Source organism: Rhinopithecus bieti, unplaced genomic scaffold, assembly GCF_001698545.2.
Source record: "Rhinopithecus bieti isolate Rb0 unplaced genomic scaffold, ASM169854v2 scaffold_16559, whole genome shotgun sequence".
NCBI lineage: Eukaryota > Metazoa > Chordata > Mammalia > Primates > Cercopithecidae > Rhinopithecus > Rhinopithecus bieti.
Window position 1 is genome coordinate 1,177,744 of NW_016808724.1, and position 8,354 is coordinate 1,186,097.

Genomic DNA, 8,354 nt, shown 5'->3' on the forward strand with positions numbered 1-8,354 from the left:
GCTCCAGGAAGTTCCAGCTAACAAGATGCTGTGGTCTGTTTCCCCAGCTCCTGGTCTGGGGTTGTGGTTTCTCCCCAGGAAGGCAGGCCACCAGCATCTCTCATCCCTTTCAGTTTGCACTGCAGAAGCACTGTTCCAGGAGGTTGCAACTGAGAGGACCCTGCTTCAGCCTGTGCTTGTCCTCAGAGGGTGGGAGCCCCATCCCAGACGTGGCAGACTGAGGACATGTGCCTGGATGGCCCCACACCAAGTCACTCACAGTGTGGAGGTTCTATGTCTGGAGGGGCCAGCTAGGAAGATGAGGGGCTACCACACCGACCCAGCTACCGGCTCGTGCAGCAAGGGTGTCACTCTGGTGGAACTGGATCACGGTCCCCAGGAGCAGAGGTAGGACTAAGAGCAAAGCACGTCCCTGAGGTGACAGACTTTATTTGGAACACAGCATGGGGAAGTTCAAGCCCAAGGGAGTTGGCAAAAATAGTGGAGATTTTGTTGATCAACAATTAAGAGTGGGTGAAATGGCAGGCTAGCTAGAACTTGAACAGAGGGAACCAGGAAGGGAGATTGTTGAGAAGAGCTCTAGGGGTCTGAGCAGACTTGAAAAGCTGGCAACACTCTGCCCCTGCAAAAGGGCCTGATGTTTATTGAATCAGTCTGTGGAGCAATTTATGCCCCAGGAACTTTTAAAAATGATAGAGCACTTACATTTAGTGGATGTTAACACCTGTGTGTGACACCAACGAGAGACAGACCAGCAGAAGCTTAACAGAGAGCCCAGAACAAACCACAGATACCACAGGTGGTCAGAGAGACTCTGTGCAAGTCCAAAGCTGTGCCCTCTGAGGAGCAATGTCAGAGCCACGTCCCTAATCAAATAATCAAGCAAACAATCAAACAGAAATAACAGCCCCTGGGGGTCAGGACCAGAATCCAGATTTGCTATGATATGTTACCTAAAATGCCCAGTTTCCACAAAAATGCAAGAAAACACGAAAGTGAAACCCATGCTCAGGAAAACAGAAGGCAACAGAAACTGTCTACGACAGGTTCCGACATCAGATTAACAAAGACAGCCAATGTCAAAACAGCCATAGAAACACATCCAAATTACTAAAGGAGACCATGTTAAAAGAATTAAAAGAAATTATGATGACAATGTCTCTTCTAATGAGGAATATCAATAAAGAAATAAAAGTTATTTTAAAAAACAAAAAATTGTGGAGTTGAAAAGAACAATAACTGAAATGAAAAATTCACTCAGGAGCCCAGGGGTAAATGGGAGCAGTCAGAAGAAAGAACCAGCAGACCTGAAGTTATATCAATAGAGATTATACAACCTGAAAAACAGAGAGGGAAAAATACTTAAGGAAAATGAATAGAAGTGCGGGACACCCTTAATGAGAGTACCAGAGGAGATGTGAGAGAGAAAGAAGCAGAAAAAAAAAACATTCCAAGCAGAAAAAATGTCCAAGAAATAATAGCTGGAAAGCTCCCAAACTTGCTGAAAAATGTTAACCTACACATCCAAGAAGCCCAACAAACTCTACACAAAGAGATACATACCTAGACACATCCTAATCAAAATGTTGAAAGACAAAGGCAAGGAGAAATCGTGAATGAACAAGAATAAAACGGCTCGCCACAAAGAAGGGAACCCAGTAAGATTAACACTTGACCTCTCTGTAAAACACTGGAGGCCAGAAGGCAGTGGGATGACACACTCAAAGTGCTCAAGGGAAGAAACTATTAATCAACAATCCTACATCCAGCAAGGCCATCTGTCAGACATGAAGGTGAAATGAAGAAATTTCAAGATAAGCAAACACCAAGAGAATTTGCTGCTAGCCGAACTGCCTTATGAGATGCTAAAGGAATTCTTCAGGCTGAAACCAAGTGAACTCAAACGATTTTCAAATCCACACAAACAAACAAAGAGCACTAGTAAAGGTAAATATGTAATTTTTTAAAAAAGTATAAATGCATATATTTTCTCCTGTTTTCTCTTGTTTTGAAAAGCAACTGCATAGAACAATAAGTATGGAATTGTATTATTGGACCCATAACATACAGAAATGTAATATATGTTACAATAACAGTACAAAGGAGGCAAATGGAAAAAACTGTAATGGATTAAGGAAATGGCCACATACTGCATAATCCCATTTACATGAAATGTCCAGAATAGCAAATCCATAGAGGTAGAAAGTAGATTTACAGTTGCCTGGGCTTGCGATGTGGGTGCAAGAAAGAAGGAAATGAGTATTAATGGGCATATGTTTCCCTTAGGGAATGACAAAAATGTGATGATTTCACAGCTCTGTGAATGTACTAACAACCATTGAAGTGTTAAAAAAAGAACAAAAGAAAAGAAGAATAGAATTTTGTGTACATAATTGTAAAACCAGTCTTTAGTGGAGGGCTGTTATCCAGAAACTCAAAATTAGCTACATAACTTCCCCAGAAATATTCATCCACAGCAAATATTCATCAGAGACAGAATCCAAACCCAGGTCTGTGTGAATCTAAAGTTTCTTTTCTTCCACCTGCCTTAACAACAAATTATTGAGTAACTCAAGGACACAATACCTTGAAAGACTCTGAAACGTTTCTATGATGAATTTACTTATGAATCCCAATACTCTTGATTCTAGGTGATGTGTTTTGTTCAGCATCTGTTTCAGTCATGTCAAGTAAAACCATTTCCCCGGGTAATAGAGCTTCCCTTTTTACTTGTTCCCTTGGCCTCAGCATTTACAGCCCATGCAGACTGTTTTCATGAACGCATTGGTGAGGTGTGGTGGAATCACAGGCAGAGGCACACTTTGTGATGCTGTGTAGGTACATATCAAACCCTTGCCAAGAAATTTTAAAATATTATTCATCGCAGTTTTTTTCTTCAGTATTTTATGGGCTAAGTGCAATCTGACTTTTGATAACAATGGCTGAATAATATTTGAGTTTGTCAGCTGACATGTCCTAAATGTCTTATTAATCCATTTATTGCCTCTTCAAATAACAAGCAACAAGACAGTGTCAGAATGCTCAGTGTTTTTGCTTTTTTGTCTATGATGTGATGGTATCAGTTTCAGGAAAAACGATGCCTCTTGTTTTGTAGGAATCTCACCAGTGACAGGCGTTTGTGAAAAGCTGTGAGTATTCAGTGCCTCAGGGTTAAAGCCAGACCCTGGGCAGAGAAAGGGTGACCTGGAAGGTGTGTGGGGGCCCCACCCACGGGCCGCTGTGATGGTCGTGGCCTCGAGAATCACACTCCAGGTGAGGCCCTGAACCTCCACAGCCAGGACCAGTTTTCTCTGCAAGTGGGCGCCGAGGCCAGCGGCAGCCAGGAGAGGGCTGCAGAATCAGCCTGTGCAGCTCTGTGATGACAAGCAAAGGGTTTAGAGACTTGCTACTCACAGGGCAGTCCAGGGGCCTCCCGTATCCACATTACCTGGAACTCATTAGAAATTCAGAGTCTCAGGCCCCAACCCAGACGAACTGAATCCAAAGCTTCATTGTGGTAAGACCCCCAGGGCACACGGGTCTGGGAAGCACAGGTTAGCGTCCTGTGTCGCCTCGGGCAAAGCTCTCAGCATCGCGAGCCTGTTTTCTACTCTGAAAAGGAGGCATCAATATCTACGTCATAAGTTTGCCACGAATATTGAAAAATAATGTCTTAGAAGCACAGGGCAGAGCCTGGCATGTAGATTGTGCTCAGTGCACAGCAGACAAGAAACCACACGCACCAGGCCCGGGCAGCCATCGGCAGCCCACGCTGCGTGACCGTGGGTCTCTCGGGACCTCGCTTCTTTCATTTCTAAAATGAAAGTTTTGGACTGTATTTCCTTTCACTTAAAAATGTCATCTGTGTATATGATGGCCTCTGTCGTCTCTTTCCTGGAACTCCTGCTAACCCACTGGGAGCTGAAGAAAGCCTCCGTGAAGGCGAGTAGGGGCGCCTGTCCTCCCAGGAGGAACTTCCCTCCTCTCACCAGCCCTAGTGCTTCACCAGCTCCAGCTTCAGGGCCCGGACAGTAGGGGAGGGAGAGGAAGCGCGTGCACCCAGCAGTTCCACCCACCGAAGGTGTTTGGTCCTGATCTGCAAAATCAGTTCCACGTCTTCTTGTCTGGCGGCAGATCAAAGGGCGAGGGGTCTGGGACGGAGAGAAATGGCTGAAGAACGGATGGTGAAGTGCTCAGAGGCCCTGGTGGGCTATACCACACTCGGTGGAAGAAAGCAACACCATCAAATCTCCACCCTTTGTTATCCACGACTTAAAGGAAAGTGAACAGGGAGGTGGACAACTGTGCAAAGATTGGCTGGAGTCAAATCCTGGGCATTGGCGAAGCATCGAGAACGCTTGTCACACATTTGAATGTGCAGGTGGACTCTGACTGGAAGCTCCTAGCAGAGGCTGAAGACACTGGTTAGGTCCTGCAGTGTGCCTTGGGATGCATCCCAGGCAACAGGCCCAGCAGCTGGAGTTCATGTCCACCGGGCTCACTGGGGAGTCCTGCACCCTCCTTCAAACCTAACTGGAAGAGACACTGATCCTTCCTCCCACCTAAGGGCTCCCAGAGCCACAGGTCTCCACCTCTCCTGCAACACCTCCTGCTGCCTGTTCCGACCGCCCGTGATTCAGTCACCCTCCTCGGCCGCACCCGACAGCCTCTGTGTGTCTTTCTCACTCACCATTACCAGCCCTCTGGGTGCCCAAAGTCTGCTGCCCGATGCGGGTATGTTGGACAGAACAAGTGCAGGGCGGCCTTCAGCAGCGCCGACCAGTCGACCCCTCTCCGTGCTCACACCAGGAGTGATCAGGGCACACGCCCTCCCCTTATTCCTAGAAACGCTGCTGCAGCGAACGGGGACTGTTTTCCTCTGAATTCGAAGGTGGGGGCAGTCTAGGCACCTGGACGCAGGTCTGCTCTGTCCCGGCCCAGCGGCTGCTCACCGTGGGGATGCTGTGCAATTAGACAGCTACTTTCTTTCCCTGGTTGACGGATTAGAGTTTCCTTTTTCTGAGCATCTTTTTTTGAAGTGATCCGAAGTGTTCAGGATTAAAGAGTGTGATTTTCCCAGACTACCCAGAAAATAGAAGCAGGTCTGCAAGAGGTGGGTGCCCAGGGCCTTGAGATGAAAACGAGATGGGATGAGACCTGGGAGCTCTCCAGGCCACCGAGAGCTCTGCACATCATCCTCTGGACCTCTTTGCTGACTGTGCTGTCACCACAGCAGCCGCCTTCTCTCATCTATAAAGAGGATTTTATGTAACTTTCCATACACTTGGTTGTTGACAATTAAGTAGATTGTTTTTAAAGACACTTGAAATGACATCAGAATTTCCTAAACGTATCATTAAAACAGGAAACTTAGTTACCTTCTTACTTGAATCACTAGAGAATACCAAATAGGAATAGGAAAATAACGCAAAGGTAAGAAAAATGTCCAAGGCCGATCACAGGAGTCAATGCTCGTGATCAAATTAGCTCTACCTGGGGAGGCCGCGCTCAAGGCACCATCAGCGACAAGTGGGTGACTCTGGGGCGAGTTCCAGGCTGTCACCCCCATGGCAGCAGCTCAGGTGCAGCCCTCAAGCAGGCAATGTCACTGAGGGCCCCTCTGAAGCCCCTACTCTGAGATTCTGAGACAGGGCTTGAAGAACGTTCCAGCATCTGAACAAATGAACCCTGTGACACCTGCTGTGAGAGAGAACAATGTCCCAATTTTGCCCAGGTGATTCGAACATCTCGGTATGGATCTGTTATGGGTTGAATTTTGTCCTGTCCAAATTCTTATGTTGAAGTCCTTACCCCCAGTGGGACTAGATTTGGAGACAGGGCTTTTTAGGGAGGTGATTAACATAAAATGAGATCACCAGGTGGGCTCTGATGCAATCTGGCATCCTCCTAAGAGGACATGAGGACACAGACACATACAGAGGGAGGATTGTGTGAGGACACAGGGAGAGGATGGCATCTGTGCGCCAAGGAGAGAGGCCTCAGGAGGAACCAGCCCTGCCCACACCTTGATCTGGGACGTCCAGACTCCAGGGCTGTGAGAGAGAAGCGTCTGTTGTTTAAGCCACGCAGTCTATGGTGCTTGGTTGTGGCAGCGCCAGCAAGCTAACCTAGGATCTAAAGTGATGCTTCAACTGCTTCAGTCTGATTCTAGGATCCTTCCACCAAGAAAGTGCCCTAAGAACTGTGCTAACACCCAGGAGTTGAAATCCCACTGGGGGTTGGTCCAGCCCCACATGGATAAATATGTCACAAAGTGTTAACTTCTCTGCTTTTCAGCCTCTGGTTATTTATCTACTTGTAGTCTATGTATATTTATGGTTATATAAATACAGTATGCAGCACCCATGTTTATATTTTCAGATATTATCTGCATGTGATATATGGTGTGTACCTTGTGTGTTAGATTTATAATCTGCTCTCTATCTACAGTGGTTACGGTGTCCTTGCATCACTCTCCCATCACAGCGTTGGTGGTCTTACCTGGGGCCTGCTCCTGGGGAATGTGGCCTTCTCTGTCCCCATGGCCCTGTGGCCCCATTGCCCAGCTGCTTTGTCTCACCTCCTGCCTTTGTCCTGAGCACCTGCCCCTCTCCTGGCCTCCCTCATCTCCTTTCCCTTCAAAGTTTCCCATTTTCCGGACTGGCTTCATGTGGCCTCCAGTGATCCCACCTGTCCAGCCCTCCTATCACCTGTGGTGGCTGATGTGTGAAGCCTGAGGACAGGGACAGCCCAGCATCTACCGGCAGCCACAGCCCAAGGGTGTCCAGTGCTGGAGACGTGTGTGCAGGTGAGTGCACCATGGCCCCTCTGCAAACTCCAAGTGTTTCTTTAGCTGTAGATGGAAACTCGGAGCCTCCCAGCAGGTGAACCCTAAAACACTTTTCCTCTCTCAGCAGTTCAGGGCTCCCTCAGTGTCTGCGCCAGTGGAGCTAGGCCAGGCTCCCTCACTCTGAGCAGATGTTGGTCCCTTTGCAGGCCAGATGCTGTGTGTGATTATGCTTAACAGGTTATGACAGTGATCTTTAAGTAAGTGGGAATCTTGTGAGTTTTGAGTTTTAAAAAAAAAATGAAATCTACATGGAGTATCTCAAAGAGCAATAGCAGCTTCTGTATACGTTTGTCAAGCAGGAAGCTGGGTCTGCGGGGAGTAGGGTGGGGCTGATTCTCCCACACTCTTGCCCCTTTCAGGCCCTTGCCTTGCATGGGCTGTGGTGGTTCTGCCAGTGTGGATTCGAACCGACAGGTTTCTCTGTACCTTGATCAGCGTCCTGCTACCAAGAAAGCCGAAAAGGGCTGGAGCAACCCTCCTGTGTGCCATGTGAGCCTGTTCCTTTCTGCAGTCACCAGTTCATGTAGCAAGTGTCAGAGCGTTCCTGTAAGGCACGGCTCTCCACAGCTGCCAGGGGAGCTTTCTCCGGCAGGGTCTTCCTCACCGTATGTGGGATATGGCAGCCTTCGAGGCTGGGGACCTGAAGTTTTCATTTTATTCTATTTTAATTAATTTAAATTACAATGAGTATTATCACTAAGTGTATGCAGACATGTGAGGCAATGCTGGCTTAGAGCTTGTGGCCTAAGGTCACAGAGCTCCGAAGAATCTCACATGGAAGCCTTGTTTCTCCAGGTCTTTTATAGTTTGTACTGAATCACACATCATGCTGCTTCCCTATTTTTTCAGGGATTTCCAACACAGATTTTCCTGAGTACCCTGGATTAATCTCCTTTTGGATAGGTCCATGGGGCCCTGCCGCTTTTCCCCCTTAGCCCAGGGTGAGGTCCTCACAGAGCAGGAATAGCAATGGCCCACAAGGTACTGGTGGAACCCAGTAAGTTACCTCAGAGCCCGCTTGGAACACAAGTGCTATGTCCCCCAAAAGCTTTGCAATGAGTCTCCAATGGGAACAGACTCATTTAAGGACAGGCCCGGGTTGGGGTTTGCAGGCTGCAGATTCAGAATGGTTTATGAGATGGGAGCCACACTTTCTAACAACAAGACCTGAATTTCTCCATTTAATCCAAGTCGTGACGTAAGCTAGCGCCCTTCCATTCCTCTATTACATTTCTGTTTGGCATGGATCAAATTGCCTACGAGGTAGAACAGATTTGAACTGCAATCTCTGAACCAGAAAATTCACTTACTCTCATGAAAGTTTGTAATCTTTGGAGAGTTGCTTAAAGAAACACATAAAACCATCTTTCAGGGACATGGATGCAGCTGGAAACCATCATTCTTAGCAAACTATCACAAGAAGAGAAAACCAAACACCGCATGTTCTCACTCATAGGTGGGAACTGAACAATGAGATCACTTGGACTCGGGAAGGGGAACATCG